This window comes from Channa argus, chromosome 20 (assembly GCF_033026475.1).
Source record: "Channa argus isolate prfri chromosome 20, Channa argus male v1.0, whole genome shotgun sequence".
NCBI classification, from domain to species: domain Eukaryota; kingdom Metazoa; phylum Chordata; class Actinopteri; order Anabantiformes; family Channidae; genus Channa; species Channa argus.
In genome coordinates this window covers 16,331,330-16,348,948 of record NC_090216.1, presented here as the reverse complement: position 1 = coordinate 16,348,948, position 17,619 = coordinate 16,331,330, and the positions used below count along the sequence as shown (strand labels likewise).

The window sequence follows — 17,619 nt, the reverse complement described above, 5'->3', positions numbered from 1 at the left end:
CACATATGATTTAACACTCTCTATCTCTCAAGGCATTTTTCATCCAAAATCTATTCCAAATATAAATTGGCTGCCATCCAGGCTGAATATGATCCAGTGTATGTGAAATACATAACAATAACAACCCTGATAATAATAACCCCGTAAATCTTTTATCCAGCTCTGCCGGGAAGAACATTTATTCACTTTGATTAGTAATGTGCTTCACTTTGCAGTTAAAAATTTTAAATCCCTAGTATCTAAAACCTCCTTACAACACTTATGTACAACAACAATAATGCTAATATTGCTGATATTCTTTAAAGATGCAGGGAATAGTTTTCAAGCAGTTTCAGGAAATTGCAGAGGAAACCACTTTCAGTCAATGAACCTTTACTTCCTCAGCACACCGAGATCCACTCATGGTCTCTGATGAGCTGCTGCTTATGTGGCCTTGGCAGTGAGGACAAATATGGACCTCACTGCCTGATGGGTTATGCCAAGTTGGCTGCTGGATGGTTGGCTACCATTGGTGAAACAGGACAGTGGCAAAATGAGAGGCGGTGGAGGGTGTAATGAAGCGGAGACATCAATGATAGGCTGCACAGCCAAAGGCATAGCAAGTCAACAGGTGTCCAGTGAATGACTACACTGTGGGACAAGAGGCATCCAGGTTTCTATTTTCTGCCCACTGCTATGCAAACAGCAAAGGAGCATGAGTCTGTTGCTGTGAGCATTAGGAGACAGTCAACCTAAGCCCCTCCAAGCTTTATGACACTCTAATGAGACAGGCTCTGGAGGAGGATTCCCACATGAATACACTCTTAAATGTCTGTGTCAACACACACACATCTAGTAGCCCAAACATTTATGTTCCAAATGAATTCAGCTGCTTTCCTTTTTTCCCACTTGAAATATGAGCACATATGTTTCTTGCAAATATCTTTTAGCAGAGGTACATAATTGAACTACATGTTACCAGTGTTATCCATAAAAAGTACTGTTAAATTATGTATTGCTCAATTTGAAGAGTAAACGATTATTTTAGTGGTCAGTCAAGTTGAGAAATTTAATCGCAATTCAATCATGTGTTTTATCTACTCAGAATTTAACGTAAAGGGACTTTTTTTGTACTTTTGTTGGCTTTTTACTCACCACGTTTTTACTGTGCAAATAGTCAAAAGCCTAGATTTATGCTCTCTGCTGGCAGCAGCCTGCTGCTGTGCATTAAGCTCTGCCCTCGGTCCGATGCAGAGAAACTGCTTCAGAAACGCCATCGTAACAGAACCAGCATTACTATGAAAAAATAAAACTTTAAAAAGAATTTACATAATACATTATCATTTATCACTTTAACGGTTCAATTTTACTCATTGAAGTAGCTTTACTCTACTCGACTACTGATCTCTGATCTGGTCTGATTTATTTAGATCTGCGACAGCTACATGAAATAAAAACCCACTTTAACAGAACAGTAAGTGAACTTATTTGAAGTTATATTTTTTTGTGCATATATTTACTGGTATTATTCAGATTTTACTACTCATAAGAAAGCAACTTTTTATATTGTAATAGCCCAAATTGTTCTAACTTTACCATCACAGTTCGTCTATGGCCCAGTGAATCATAGTAAGAAGCCAATTGTGATAATTATTTTTTGACATTACTTTTAAGGATAAAGACCAGCCGGTAGCTGTGCAGATACTGATAACAGAAAGCAAAAGTCCAAGCTGTGATTGGAGTTATCCTGTTGTGATAAGGTAGCCACCGTCTATCAGAACACATCATCCATCAGTTCCATGATGTAAAATGAAAAAGAAAGTGTTTCACCTTTTACTATATGACAGCAGCTTCATGTACCTGACCAAAACACTCATACGGTCTTACACTCATTCCTAACCTTGAACAATATGCTCTAGTTGCATCTGCAGACAATGAAGAATTTGAATCAGTGGTTCGTGTTCAACTTTCTGTGCTTTGTTTTAACACTGTAACATCCGTTTGAAATCAGTGTGATGTGACACCATTTGGTCTTTTACACCATCCTCCAATTTCCCCAATTGAACTGAAGGGTTTCCATGTTTGTAAGGTAGACTGGCTAGAGGAGCCTCATCTCCTGAAGCAGGACATCAGGCTGAGCTTTGTAATAACAAAATTTTTAGGTGGACGTGTAAAGGCTGATAACTAAACTAACTAAATATGCCAAACCCACATGTGTCATATAACCAACAGAATTAAGATAAAATGGATACGTATCTTACGTTAACTAGTAGGAAATTGCCTGTTTTATAAATTGTCACTAAGCAAATGTATTATTTACAACAACATTGCAAAAAAGTTGGGAAGATTTGTAAAACATAAAAAATAAAACAGAATGCAATGATTTTAGTATTTCGTGGAAAATATTAGCTCATATTGAAATTGATGGCAGCAAAACATGTCAAAAATGTTGGAAGAGGGGCACGAAAAGGCTGGAAAACTAATTGCTGCAAATCAAAAACAAATGGAGGAGCATTTGACAACTAATTATGTTAATTGGCAACAAAAGATGGGCAGAGGTTCACCAATCTGTGACAAACATCTGTGACAATTTCAGAAAAACATTTCTCAACATAAAATAATACGTATGTATCATTGTGTGTCTTGACAGTATCCTGATGTACTGGTGGATCAGGTTTAGTCTTCTAGGCCCAGTTTTTAATGTTAAACATCTAAAATATGAGTACAAAACAGAACTTTAGTTACGCAGCCCCAAAACTATCCTGTTACTGCGTTTGGAGATATAAATCAAGTCATACTGCTGTACCATGAATTTAAACAGCCTCTGTCTAATCAAAGCATAAGGATTCAATGAGCATTTTAGCTGCTGTGTGATTAAGAAAAATGTTTAATCAACTACAGACAAAAGATCTCACCTTCAGTGTAAGAACTTTGGTCTGCATCCATCTCAAAGCCTTTCATTCAGCTTTAGCCTACACACATTCTAAGCTGATATGTGGAATCACTGTAAAATAAAATCTACCTGTTGCCTGTAGTTTTGGGCCAAAACTGACCCTTGCTCTTAGTTAGTTTGGGCTAAAAAGGTACAATAAGGTTAGCCAACCGTGGCCTAACAGAGTTGCTGCCCTGCTTCTTTCCAAACTATCTTTGCCCAACCCGCTGCTGGTTACCTGGATCAGGTGTGTTCAGTCAGTCAGAAACTGGAAGGTACAAAAAAATCTGCAAGGCTCTGGTAGATCTGTTCTGATTTTGGGCCATATGTAAAGTCCATAACTGAACTATGCCAGCAAGTTGGCAGCAATTGTCAGCAATGGACCCACAAAACAGACTCATGCTGACATGTGTATGAAGACCAGCCCAGCTCATTTTGCTCTTTCCAGGCCAGATTTTATGATGTACTCCGTTCTGATCTGGCCAGTCTTTATCAAGAATTGTTTTAAGGTTTCTGACGTTTCTGCAAACCTCTGTGTTATAGGATTGTGCTCATAATGTGTGGGTATATCTTCTTACCTTAACACATTTATTGTGATGCACGTACAGTATTAATTTTCAGCTAAAAGTCCAACGAATGAAAAGAGGTTAACTTTGACATATTTTAGAGGTGTTTTTTGGATTTTTGTCAGTTCCTGTGTGTGAACGTCTGTGCCAAGCAAAGGCACGAAAACCACAGTGTGTCTGGATTTGCAAAAAGCAGGGATCTGACTAGATTTATTGCTAACGCTATTTTGTTTCAAATGACCACCAACTGCTAAACTAATTAGTGTAAATACTAAACTGTTTTTTACTTTGCAAAACACAAGTCATGCTGCTGCCTTTTTCGTTGAACCACAAACAAGTTTTTTTTAAAGCAACACTTTACCTCTTTTTTTAATTGTTAGTAGAAAACTGCAGGATCGTGATCCTTAGCGTAGCTACTAAACAAAAGAATGATAAACATCTTCAAACATTTACAGTCACAAGAAAAAGTAATGGCACTGCTTGTCTTTTTTGGATAAATTTGTCATAAAAGGTGAACTGATCTTCACCAAAAACACAATTAACAAACAATATTTCGAAGCTAAACACATTCTTGATCTTTATAATCTTATCACTAAACAATGGATGGATTAACCACCTTTGGGAGGACTAACCAAAGGCAAACACTACCTGTACAATGTTCAGGAGTTTTGGAATCCGGTCATAAATACCATGCCTGATCAATATTTAGCCTAATGTTGAAACAAGAACACAGATGTTAACCAACTTCAAATGACTTTTTTGAATCTTTGTTAGTCTATGTTGGTCTTTTACTTAATTGAGCATTTTGGATTTTGCCTGTTTGGATGCTTTCTTTAAAAAAAAACATACTTATTCAAATTGGGCCAACTAACATGAAACAACTAACGTGTGTACAACTTTGAATGTCTTGAATTGTAGTCACTTTAACAGCAGTCTGATTTACTTGGTAAAGCCATGAAAACTCATTGGCTTAAAAAAATCAGGTAATGGTTACTTGTGTAGTATAGTGCCAATGTGCAATACTTAGTGCCACAGTAAGTAATATTTTCCTTCCATCAATCTATGACTCTTCACTCTGAGATCAGATTCTCTCATTACATTTTTAACTTTGTATTTTATTTTCATATTTAGCTCTTTTTATGTTTGTGTCAAGTTCTCGTGCACAATTTCCTATATATATGTATATATATATGTATATATGAAATGAAATGTGTATATATATTTATATATGTATATATGTATATATATATATATATTTATATATATATATATATATATATATATATATATATATACACATTTCTGATTCTGATTTCAAAGATCTGATTAACGACGCCCATCACCCCAAAATTAATGAACAGTGCCAACATTATGTAAAATGTACTTGCAGCAATGCACTTTCGATAAATGTAATCTGATTTTCCAAGACCAGAAAAAGGTCAATAATCAACTGCACTGGCTTTATGAATTGCACCAGGATGCTTTGACCCCATTTATACTTAACTTCATGACCCTGTTAATACCTGCCTAAAAGCATCCTGACAGACTAAGCCCCTTTTTGTGAAATGCTCCATTCCACTGGTTAAGTAGTGTCATTGCCTCATTTGTTGCTACTTTAGTTAGCTTCATTTAAAAATAACGTGTAAAGGGGTTTGTCCACCCTGCAATTACCTCTAACTTAATCAAAAGTAGTGAGAAGTGCATAAACATCTATGTCAGGATTACAATTGGATTTCACTGTAAGCCAGACAGACTAAACAGAACTCGAGGGCTTTTAAAACTCTTCATAACACTGCAGAAATCACAGGTCACATCTTCAGGTCAGGAGTCCAGTCTTCTTCAGCTCATCCACTAAAACTGCTAACAGAGTTTTTCACCAGGACAGATCTCACTGTGAAGGTCTGTGTACACTGAGGACTGAGTGATCGTGTGTGTGTGTGTGTGTGTGTGTGTGTGTGTGTTGACAGATCAGGAGAGGATTCCATCGCATAGCTGAGGAAAAATTGCATTAAGTGATAATTGATAATTAATGAATGTTTTTAATTTTAATTTTTTTTTAAATAATTTTCATTGTAATTTACATTTGGCCTTTTTAAATTTAGAGATGATTTCAAAAATGAACTAACAGATAATGGGATCTCTGGTCACCATGCCAACGTTGTATCAAAGTATCTGTGTTTTTATTCCATAGAAGAGCTGTGTGTCCATCAAAGTGTTAACTTTGATCCTTATCTGATTCACAAAGTCTAGTTTAAAACAACATGACACTTCATAAACAGAGAGTGAACGTTACAGTGAAGGAGACGTGTGGTTTCCAGCTTGGAAAATATGTAAAAACTAAATATTTGGTTAATCAAATTTTAAGAACATCCAAATTGGTGTAATTTAATAAAAATGTTAATTGATCCTTTTTGTTAAATTCTTCTTAGTATAAAAATGTCTGGAAACTGTTTCAAATGTCAACTGTTTGTTTATTCAGAGTCAGATACATGCAGAAACCTGAGCTAACTGTTTTCATCTATTTTGGATCCATTTGATTGGTTTGGGGATAATTCAGAGTTTGGGCTTAATGTGCTGCCCTGAAGTACCCACCCAGGGAAGGAAGGAGGCAGCTACTGCGATCCAATAGCCACCTCCTCCACCTGGTCGTCACATTTCTGCTTTGCATGCGTCCAACACCACAACCTCGTCATCCCCTCCTTTTCTGTCGTCCTCTGCGCCTCCTTCTCTTTTTCCTTTTGTATTTTCTTCTCCTGCTTTTCTCTTTTACTCCTGTCTTTTTCCAGCACTGCAGCCACAGTGTCCACCTTGTTATGACGGTGGAACCAAAAGCCTTTTCTTCTTCTGTGCATTTTCATGCAGAGATCCTCAAGTTCTGTGATGTACTCCCCATGTTTCTTCTTATCCGCTACCAGTTTTGGGATTTTAACCTGGAGGTTTTTCCTGTCCTGCGCAAGGTTTTTGTTTTCCTCTACCAGTTTGTTCCTCTCCTTTACCAGCTCGGCCTTTTCCTCTTTCAGATGAGCATTCTGTCTCTCAAGGTTTGTCTTCTCCTCAACCAATGCGCTCTTGTCGTTGTCCATTTTCCTCTTTTCCTCAACCAACCTGGTCTTCTCCTGCTGGAGTCTTTTCACCTCCTCCTCCATGTTTTTCCATCTCTTCTCCCAGTTCCAGTATTTCTCTGAGAGTTTACTCATCTGCTCCTGCAGACATCTTTTTGTTTTCTGCCAGTTTTTCTTGTTCTTTTTGTTTTCAGTCTCCTTGTTCTGTAGCAGCAAAGCCTTCTCTCTGAGCTGCTTGGTGAGCCTTTCTTTCTCTTTTCTCAGCTGCAGGTTTCTAGTTTGTTTCTGGCTTAACAGGTTCACCAGCTCGTTTATCTTCTCCCTGTGTTCCTTCATGATGTCGTAGTTATTTTTGATATGCAAATTACTTACTTTGGTCTTTTCCTCCTCCAGCTGAAGACGCTGAGCGAGGTCAGAGACTTTTGACTCACTCAGTTTAATGCTCTCATTTAGCTTCTGTTGCTCAGCATTGAACTCCATGTCCTTGGCCTCCAGAATGACTTCAAGCCTGCAAACATTGTCCTTCGCACTGTTTGCCTCATAGCAAGCCACTGCGTTATCGTTCTTTAATTTTTCTACCTCCTGCACCAAGCTGCTGACTTGGTTTTGCAGGTCTTCATTATGCTGGCGAGCCTTGTGCAGGCGACGTCTGAGACTCCCCACCTCCTCCTCAGGATAAGATCCTGGTCTATAATAATGTCCATGTCTCTGGGGAGCAGCTTCTGCATGTCTTCTAATTTGTGTTGGGGTCGGTCTTCCAGCCATGGCTCTACAAAAATCCCGATCCTTCAGAGAAGTCAAGTAGTCAACTGTGGTTCTGTAGAAAGCAGTTGTTCACACTGAGACACAACTGAATGAGTGTGTGAACTCTGAGCTGAATTAAACTGAATCTGAAGAATGATCGTCACCATTGGTTACAATGTACCGGCTTTGATTAGGTCACAGGCCACGCCCACAAGGCCGTACTTTGATTTGATTGTTTTGATTTAAGAAACACACAAACATGAACCCATTCAACTCAGAGAAACTGGTCCCATCATTAACTATTGTCTCATAAAAAGACATATTCAAACATACCACCACTTCAACTTATTTTACTGTAAAAAGTACCAATTCTCCTCTAAAACAGTTATTTCTCTGGGCCTCAGTCAGAGTGAACCTCTGATAAAATTAACGTATTTAAACCCTGTTGAACTTGATGCTGTTGATAACATAAATGTACAAGTGTGGTCCAGGTTTCTGCAGAAATCAAAAATGATCAGGTCTTGATAAGTTTAATTTACTAATTGACCGTTTAAATGCAAATCTTGGAAGTAAACTGCAAACAAACATTTTTTTTTTAAGAGAGAATAAAACAACGGCAGCAAGGTAGTGAAGTGGTTGGAACTTTGCTAGGTGTCCACCCACTGTCCAAAGACATACATGTCTGCCACTGCTGCTGCAGGGTTTTAAAAAACAATCTGGAATTATTTCTGGATTCCCTTCAATGATGATATATAAATGAATGAGGAAATGTTGTATGTTCAATTAAATATTAGAAACATTTCAGTAACCTTTAGATAAAATGTCTACATTGGTGATTCAAAATATCAAAAAGCAATTAAAAGAAATTCATCAGTAATTTAAATATTTTATAAATACATTTCACAGTGTATGATGAGTAATTAATCATTTTATTTACATATTTGTTGATGAATCCTTGTTAACCAAATTACATTATCAAAAGTATATGGACAACTTCTGCACATGACGTGTCAACAATACTGACAGCAACATACACTGTATGGCCAAAAATATGTGGACGCCTGAAAATGACACTCACGTCTTAAAGCACAGGCATTAATATGCTTCCATAGAAGCCTCCACTCTGCTGGTTTCAGTATTTCCAACAGATACTAACCCTGGCTGCAGGTTTTGATCCCACTGTGTCACCAGTGGGATCAAAGACCATTAGTGAGGAGCAACACTGATGTTGGGTCACATTGACTGAATTACAGCAGCATCCATTCCGAAGTGAGAATTACGTTTTTATGAACCTGACGTTTTGGGTTGGTGTCATGTTAAAATATATGAGAGAATTCCCCAAATTATTGAGACAAATTTGTCAGAGTAAAACGCTAAGTGTATGTTTCATTTGAACTAAGTGACCCAAACTGGAAAAAAGTTGCTGAAGAGTGGTGCCAACATGGTTTTGGCCTTACAGAGTATTGTTCCTATTGAGAAACAATCGTAATAAAGAAAGCAACTTAAGATCGAACTTGAACTGGTCATTGATCCAAGATTAAAATGACAACGATGTACATGAACATAAAAGAAGTATTATTAAAATAATTATTCAGTGATACAAAAATACAAATGTAAAACATATACGATAATCAGTAATGATCAGTTTAAACTTTTTACATTTAGGCCCCATGGTCAAACATGTCAGACCTTCAGCACTGAAAAAACATTAACTTGACACATTAACTATAGCTATCTATTAACTAATAGTGTACTCAGTAATCATACATTTTTCCACAATCAGATAAATATATTAAAATTTTTCAGCCAGAACTACTTTTGTACAAGACCTGAAATCAGTCCACTCTGCTCCACCCAGCTCTCTCTCTCCTACGCTCTGCACAGCCCTTCAGGAATTAATTGCGATAACGAGGATACAGTAAAACTTACTAATCAAGCAGAAATCACTGAAATTCTGTGATTGGTTAGAAGGACAATCCTCACTCCATCATTTACAAGGATATATATTAGTGAGTCATGGGCATCAAGACCACCTCTTTGAGATGCGTTTTTAAAACATATGCCTGTAAAAAAATGACTCTGCAAGTGGTACATTCTGTAGGTTCAAGCTTGTGGAGGAATATAAATATTTCATCAGGTGTGTAAGTGAAAAATAATTTTGTAGAAACTGGTTTTGATCCTCTGTGTGTGATAGCGGCTCCAGCTCACCGTCTTTTCATTTTCAGCTCAGTGATCTCCTGCTCTTTGACTCAACTCACTTCAGATTTTCTGCTATAGGATCTGATAACTGGAACCAAAGACCAGAGCTGGATTCTTAAAATATTCATGTGAAATCACACTGGATCCGAACTCGGCAAACACAGGACTGTTGTCGTCTGAAAAGAACAAAAAAGTAACTTTGTTAAAGATTAAACAATGTTGTCCTAGTCACCCACACAGATATAATGACCAGGTCTTCAGTAGTGAAATTCTGATTGGACGTTGTTACTGGGAGGTCAAAAGGCGCGTTGGAGGAAAATTTAGTAGTGGTCTTATACAAAGACACTGTAAATGAAACATTCGGAGATAACGACGAGTCTTGTGCATTAGGTTTTTACAAAGGGTGCTCTGAGCAAAACCTGGCTCAGGTCCTCAGTCCTGCAGAATATGAGTGTACCTGGATCACAGTGTAGGTATTCTGTCCTTCTACAATATCTCTGAAACCATGACTCTCCTGCACATTCACTCAGACTGTCTATGATGGTTTGTATCTATGTGGGTCAAATGGAAAAACTGCTGAGTTGTGTACGATGAAGTAGACCTTGTACGATACTCTCAGTATTGTTTGCACGAATTAAAATAAAAATGAACGCTCATAAATATTATTATTATATCAACATCACACATATGCCGTTTGTGTAACAATGATTCACCAACAAATATGTAAATAAAATGATTGTGAGGACATTTTATCTAAAAAGTATTAAAGAGTTTCTAGTATTTAACTGAGCATTTAACCTCTCTTATTCAAATTAATTTATATGTCACCATTGCAGTGAATCCCGAAATGTTAATGCATGATACAATATTTATCTACAGTACTGTGAATGCATTCACTGTAATGATATTTTAATCATAATCCACTGTGAAGGCTTCTATTATACTTCTGATTTTCCGTGTTCTGTACGTTTTTCGGTGATTAACTACTTCAGCGTACTTTCAGCTGGAAACAAACTTTAAAAAGTTCAGCTCATTAAGAACATTTGCTCTTCCATTCAGCTTTTTAACATCTTTGATACCTTTTTTTTTTAAATATTACGGTTATTTCAGCAATGTTTTCTCTTTTAAATGAATGGAGGAACTCTTATGCTTCTCTTCAGGTTTGTCTCTTTTCAGCTTCAACTATTAGGGCATACTTCAGCCTAGAGAGACTACTAATCACAAGACTTTTGTCTATCAGCCTTGTAATCCACTTTTTTATTATATTTGATGGTTTCTGAATTATCAGTTTTAGTTTAAGTTACTTTGTGGGTGAATTTTCTAACTTCTCAATTAGTGTGTGTTGCAGAACGTTGGTCCAGCTACAGTGGGCGACATCACATGCTCTCTAACTTCTCAGCTTCAACCTTTTCACCTTTTCAGCACTGACGCATTCACAGTGCAGTTTCTGACATCCGTTTTTTGGCGCATACCTGCTTCAGTACACTTTTAGCTAGAAACACTTCAAACTTGAAAAGCTTCAGCTTATAAAGGACACTATTGCTTGTATACAGCGTTTTAAATATCTTTTGAACTTTTAAGATAATTGCGTTTGAAGTGATGATGTCATTAACGAAGTGATGATGTCATCAATTGCATCACATAATTGCCTTTGAAGTTTTTAAGGCTAATTGGCTTTGAAGTTTGTCTTACCGGTGTATATAAGGAAGCAACATATTGTTTCAGCTATTTCAGCAAAATTAGTTCACCTTTTCTCAACTTTGCTTGGAAAATCTCTTTTAGTGCCAAAGCATTCACAGTGCATTTTCTTTATCTAGTTCAGATTTTTCTTTAAAACCCAACAGCAGTGGCAGAAGTCCATGTCTTTGGACAGTGTGAGGACACTAGCTTAGCTCTAACCACTCCACTACTGTGCTGCCATTGTTTTATTCTCTCTTCAATAAAACAGTGAAACTTTTTTTTCACCTTTCACTTTTGTTTGCAGTTTACAGCACAAATGTGAAATGTGTCCTGCCCCAGTATTTGCTTTTTTTAGTGCTACTAACTAGGGGTTAGGTTATTGAACAAAACTTATCAAGACATGAATAATTTTGATTTCTGCAGAAACCTTATTTATGAACTAATTTATTTATGAACTAATTTACTTATGAACTCATCTGGACCAGACTTGTACATTCATATTATCAATAGCATCAGGGTCCATGGGGTTTTATATACTTTGATTTTATCAGAGATTCACTCTGACTGAGGCCCACAGAAATCACTGGAGAACTGGTACTTAACTTGAATTGGTGGTTGTACTATATATGTGTACTGAGTATGTTTGAATGTGTCTTGTTATGAGACAATAGTTAATGATGGAACCAGTTTCTCTGAATTGAATAGGTTCATGTTTGTGTCTTTCTTAAATAAAAACAATCAAATCAAAGTACGGCCTTGTGGGCGTGGCCTGTGACCTAATCAAAGCCGGTACAATGTAACCAATGGTGATGATCATTCTTCAGATTTCGTTTAGTTCAGCTCAGAGTTCACACACTCATTCAGTTGTGTCTCAGTGTGAAGAACTGCTTTCTACAGAACCACAGTTGACCACTTGACTTCTGAAGGATCGTGATTTTTGTAGAGCCATGGCTGGAAGACCGACCCCAACATACATCAGAAGACATGCAGAAGCTGCTCCCCAGAGACATGGACATTTTTATAGACCAGCGTCTTATCCTGAGGAGGAGGTGGGGAGTCTCAGATGTCGCCTGCACAAGGCTCGCCAGCATAATGAAGACCTGCAAAAAAATTCAGCAGCTTGGTGCAGGACATAAAACATTTAAGGAACGAAAAGGCAATGGCTTGCTATGAGGCAAACAGACAGAAGGACAATGTCCACAACCTGAAAGTCGTTCTGGAGGCCAAGGATAGGGAGTTTAATGCTAAACAATAGAAGCTAAATGAGAGCATCCAACTGAGTGAGTCAATAGTCTCTGATCTCGCTCGAGAGGGAAAAGGGCAAAGTGAGTAGTTCACGAAAATAACTAAGACATCATGGAGGAACACAGAGAGAAGTAAAAGGAGCCAGTGAGGGAGACGAACAATCTGGTGGCAGAAAACAAGAACCTTGTGGACAATGGGAAAACTGGCACAAAACAAAAAGAAACATGGGGAGTACATGAAATTGCACAGGAGGAGAAAAGGCTTTTGGTTCTTCCGTCATAACAAGGTGGACACTGTGGCTGCAGTGCTGGAAAAAGACAGGAGTAAAGGAGAAAAGCAGGAGAAGAAAATACAAAAGAAACAAGAGAAGGAGGCGCAGAGGAAAACAGAAAAGTAGAGGACGACGAGGTTCTGGTGTTGGACGCATGCAAAGCAGAAATGTGACGACCACAGTAAGGTGGAGGAGCTGGGTACTGGACAGAAGTAGCTGCCTCCTCAACCCGTTTTTAGGTGTTTTAACTCAAAGCATTTCCGCATTAAGCTTCAATTCATAGTTTCATTGATTGGACTCCCAAGTTTGCTAACACCTGACTCCAGGTAACAATTAGATATCAAAAACCCAGTGTCGCTGTTACCTATGCCACCACTCATTTGTTCAATAAAGACATAAAAGATCAAGACCTCTGGTTTTTTATCAGCTTTGGTGAAGATCAGATCACATTTCATCACCAATTTATGCAGAGTAACACAAAACTACAAACATTGCAATTACTTTTTCTTGCTACTATACATAAAAATGCCTTCTCTTAAGCTTCTTTTAAGTCGTACAGGACTCTCAATTCATTTGGTTGACCAATGAAACACTTCAATAAAAACAGTACCAAGCTTTCCCAAGCTGCTAAATTGTGCCTGTCTGATCAGGGCCTAAGTCCCCCACACCAGCGCAAGCACGTTTGCTTAGTGCCACCAAAATAGCAAAACAGATGCAGACCTAAAATAAAACATAGTTGTGCTGAGGAAAATCAAGCGTTTGGATGGATACAGTCCTGCAGGAAATCGGAGCCCTGTGCCACTTTAGTCCTTGCTGAGATATGCTCGACAGGTACATGATGAATTGTCATAAAAGAGTTTTAATGGGCTCAAGAGGATAAATTCTACTGACATTGAAAGAATCCCCTCTTCGGGGGACATTTACTAATTCTTGTATCTAATGACATGTCTCTAATTCTTATGCAACTCTGTAATTCTTGGTAATGTCAGTGAGATTGGATTTGTTTGGGGAACAGAGCATTTGAGTGGGAGGTGAAAGAAGCAGACAACAAGAGCGTGTTCAAAAACGTGAGAAAAAACAAGTGAGCATGAGAGAGAAATATGTTAAGTGGTGACTCAAAGCCCCAAAATGTGCACATTGGTTTGATTTACGACAACTTATTTTATTCATTCCATTGTTGGTTTTACATTGAGGAACATGAATGGTGTGTAATGTCATCTTAATATTTAGACAGAGGCTAGTTGGTTCCCCATCCTCTGTTTTGATATCAAGCTTAATTTAACAATCTAATGTCTCTTTAGCTACATGCATAATATGATCATTAGTGTAATGAGTATGTACTTTAAATCATAGTGAGCTTGATAATAAACCTTTTCATATGAAGGACACAAATAATATGATTCAAACGACTGTCATGGTTTTTAGGATGATCACCTTATTGCGCTGATTCTTTGGTCTTTTCTTTTTTCTGGACTGATTAAATTCTCAAGCAGACATTGAACAAAAGCTCCTTCAGTTAATGGAGGACTTCATCAATATGCAGCTTTTGCTTCATTGCACTAGATTTCATGTTACTCTGAGTCCCAGCAATGAAAAGGGAGGGCAGTGATACATATCGGTTCTTTGTTTGAAAAGAAAAATTGTGTCAAAATAGTCCAAAGTAAGACATGATTATACATTAATTACAATGTAAACTTTGCCATTTTTTCTTACATTGTACTATGTAGAAAGTACTGAGGTTTTCCTATTATGGATTGTTGTGAGATTAATGAAAAGTCATGTGAGACTGATGGATTGCATTTATATGCTGTGTGTCCTATATTGGGGCATTTGTGCCAAATCAAGCCATTTTTTAAAGTGTTTAATATTAATATAGTGGAGATAAATCTTGCAAAACAAATGAATAGTAACTGAATTGGAATGTGATCCTCTGAATAGGCACAAGTAAAGTTGTATGACTGAGCTATAATACAGGTTTACAGTACACGATGTGTCATTTGACCTGAAAGGGAACAATCACATTCAAAGTTGGGCTGAATACAATTCATGGCAATGAAGTGGGTTTAGAAAAAGTGCTGGACAGTAGCAAGTTATCAGTGTGTTCCAATACACTTCCTAATAGCAGATCTGTTTTTTTAAACCCTGTAACATTTTCATGAACAATTGTAGCTATGAGATAAAATAGTGTTTTCTGAAAAACATCGGAAATTATTACTAAAAATCGGATATTATTTCAGAAGAGTATTGTTGTTAGCCAAACTGTAGTATTGGTGTAGCTTAAATACCTCCAGTGAGGAGTTTTCATAGCTATGGGTTAAAAAGTTGGGATGCCGTCTCACTATCTCAACATCATAAAAGTCAAGTTGGTGTCAAACGCAGTATGATGATCCAGTTTCTTCCTTTGTACCAGTCGAGTCTCATTGAGGAGCTAATGTTAGGAAATCAGCCTGTTTTCCAGCTCACACAAAGTTAGAATAACTGTGGTTCAGAATCAATGTGAAACAAAGTCAAAATGTTGTGAAAAATGTCCAAAAAACAAATACATAAAAGGCATCTCTGAATATGATATAAAGGCTGTATGTAGAGCTCAGGACGACTCCATTCTGGAGAGACTTGCTTTATCTTTGATTATACATAAGATATGAGTGTAAAGTATGTTGTGGTACTGTATAAAAAGGACACCTGAGGGATAATGGGAGTGAAAGCAAAGACAATGTAGATGTGATTCAAAGCTAATTTAATCCTGCCAGGAAATCCTCTTGACTATGCTCTAAATCATGCTGCAATGATTTCTTCGAGTGTTATATCTCTATGTGTGTAAGTAAAAAATCTGTAAGTACCTTTCTAAATACACAGAGGAACTGATAACTGCTTCACTGCTATTTTTACACGCACACTGTTTCCACAGAGAACATGTGCAAATAGTGGGCAGTGTGACTGTGTGTGTGTGTGTGTGTGTGTGTTTAGAGAATTAGAACCACAGTATTAATAGCCACATGTCTCCCTGATAGATCCTTCATGAGGAAGAGGAAAAATTGACATGAAGAACCTTCTGAAGATGATACGATCTACAGCAGCACCTGAAGGCCTCATTACCTTTACTGCAAATTGGATAAGGAAGATACTTCAGTTTTTCTATTTGCAGATCATCCTTGGACACAGAATAGCATCGTATAAGCAACAGTGGCTGCACATTTATTAGTCACCCCAGGAACTTTCTATGACACGAGGAAGAAATCAGCATTTTACATGACAACAGTAGCTTTAATGTTTTCTTGTATATCTGACATTCTTAAAATGCACATCCTGTTGACCTGCATGTGAAGGTGTCTCCGGAGCTGTTATATCCTATCGGGTGATGCATCAGTGGTTTGACTTTTCAAGAAAAAGAAAAAAATAAATCATAAATATCTTCAGTCAAGCTGCAGGGGAAAAAAAAGTGACTTCTGTGTCTTCAGGAAAAAGCGTATTTGTAGAAAGAGGGCCGAACATCTGGTTTGACTATTTCCAAAGATCACAAAATACGTCAAGCAGCAGTTTCAAAACTCACTAATAACCCCCATCTACTGTAAAGCCGAAGTTTAGAAATTATAAGTTATGGTTGCTGTTAAGTAATTTCCATCTTCACCTTTACATTCTTTGAAAAAACTAGGGTTCACTTTTTCCGAATCACTAAAGGACTAAGAGGTTAAAATAAAGCAGCCATCTCATTAATTTTAACAGGACGACTGTGATGCTGTGATATGCCACAAAAACTTTTACTGCAATTTAGTTTTTCTCATTTGCTTAGACACTTGGGTCCACTCTGAAGTCATATTTTCAAAATACTTAATACAGGTGTAAACCGAATGGCATATTTTTATGTAAGTGTTTTTACACAAAACATGCAACAAAAGCAAATATTTCCTTCAAACAACACAACTTGTGGTTAAACTACCAACACTACACACTTTAAATGTGTCACTACACAGTATACAACAGAATACAACATGCTGTGAATTTCCCTGATATCCCATGGTGATTTTAGAGAACAATGACTGCTGCACCTGCAGGTGTTTGAGATGGTCTGTTGAATTACTGTAAAATTGAGTTTTACTAAGAACCTTTTCTTGATTCATTCCTGTGTGCAGGTCCAACTGCATCCAACTGTCTTTGACATGCATGAGCTACGCTGGGCATTTAGACCAAATCAGACAGTGTGGTTTTTGCTTAGCGAAAAAAAATATAGAAATGTTTTCTATACCATGCCACATCTTTGCAATTGAGAAAAACTTTAATGCAGCAGCATCCAGCATGACCGTGGGTGGACTAATAAAGAATGTACAAGCTTAGAGAGTAACAAAGACGTAGTAATTAAAGTAATTAAATAGTAATTAACGATGTGGCCAATAAAATGTGGCTAATAATTCAGTAGTACATTACACATTTTTGTTATCTCACACTAGTTTTGTAAATATGTGTACTATATTTAGTTATTGAAAACATTTCTCACTTCAGCTAAACGTAAAGTTCAACACTTCACATCAACGTCGATCACTTGGACCCAACTCAACCAATGCAGCCATGCTCTGTGCCAGAGAAAAACTGTACATTGTCTTAAAATGAAATATTCTGTTAATTCCTTAGGATGTAAATGGGTTGTGCAGTTTACTTTATGTCATTCTAATGTACGGTGCCCTAAATATTATAAATAGTCTCTATGAAATGTTTATTGATCTACGGCTGAAAGTAGTCCTCCAGCTTGAGTAGCATTTTTTTTTTTTTAAAGAAAATCCCAGGTACAAACAATAGATTTTTTTTAAGTAATTAGTAGGAATGAGTGGACTTGGTGCTGAGCATCAAGGTCAAGTATTTCAAATCAAGTTTACACACTGCTGGGTTTAATGTTTCAGGGTTTTTTATTTGGGGGGAGGGGGCATAGAAAGGGATAATAAAGAGGAA

The 17,619-nt window shown here is 37.2% G+C and overlaps 1 protein-coding gene across 1 annotated transcript in view; it reads left to right on the top strand.

The window, feature by feature from the left end:
- The window catches only part of LOC137106145 (urotensin-2 receptor), a 59,418-nt gene extending 43,339 nt beyond the window's left edge, over positions 1 to 16,079 (top strand). Inside the window, exon 4 of the mRNA XM_067489180.1 lies at positions 15,690 to 16,079. The gene's annotated coding sequence lies outside the window, so the exon portion shown is untranslated. The remainder of the gene's footprint in view (positions 1 to 15,689) is intronic.
- The last annotated feature ends 1,540 nt before the right edge of the window (positions 16,080 to 17,619 follow it).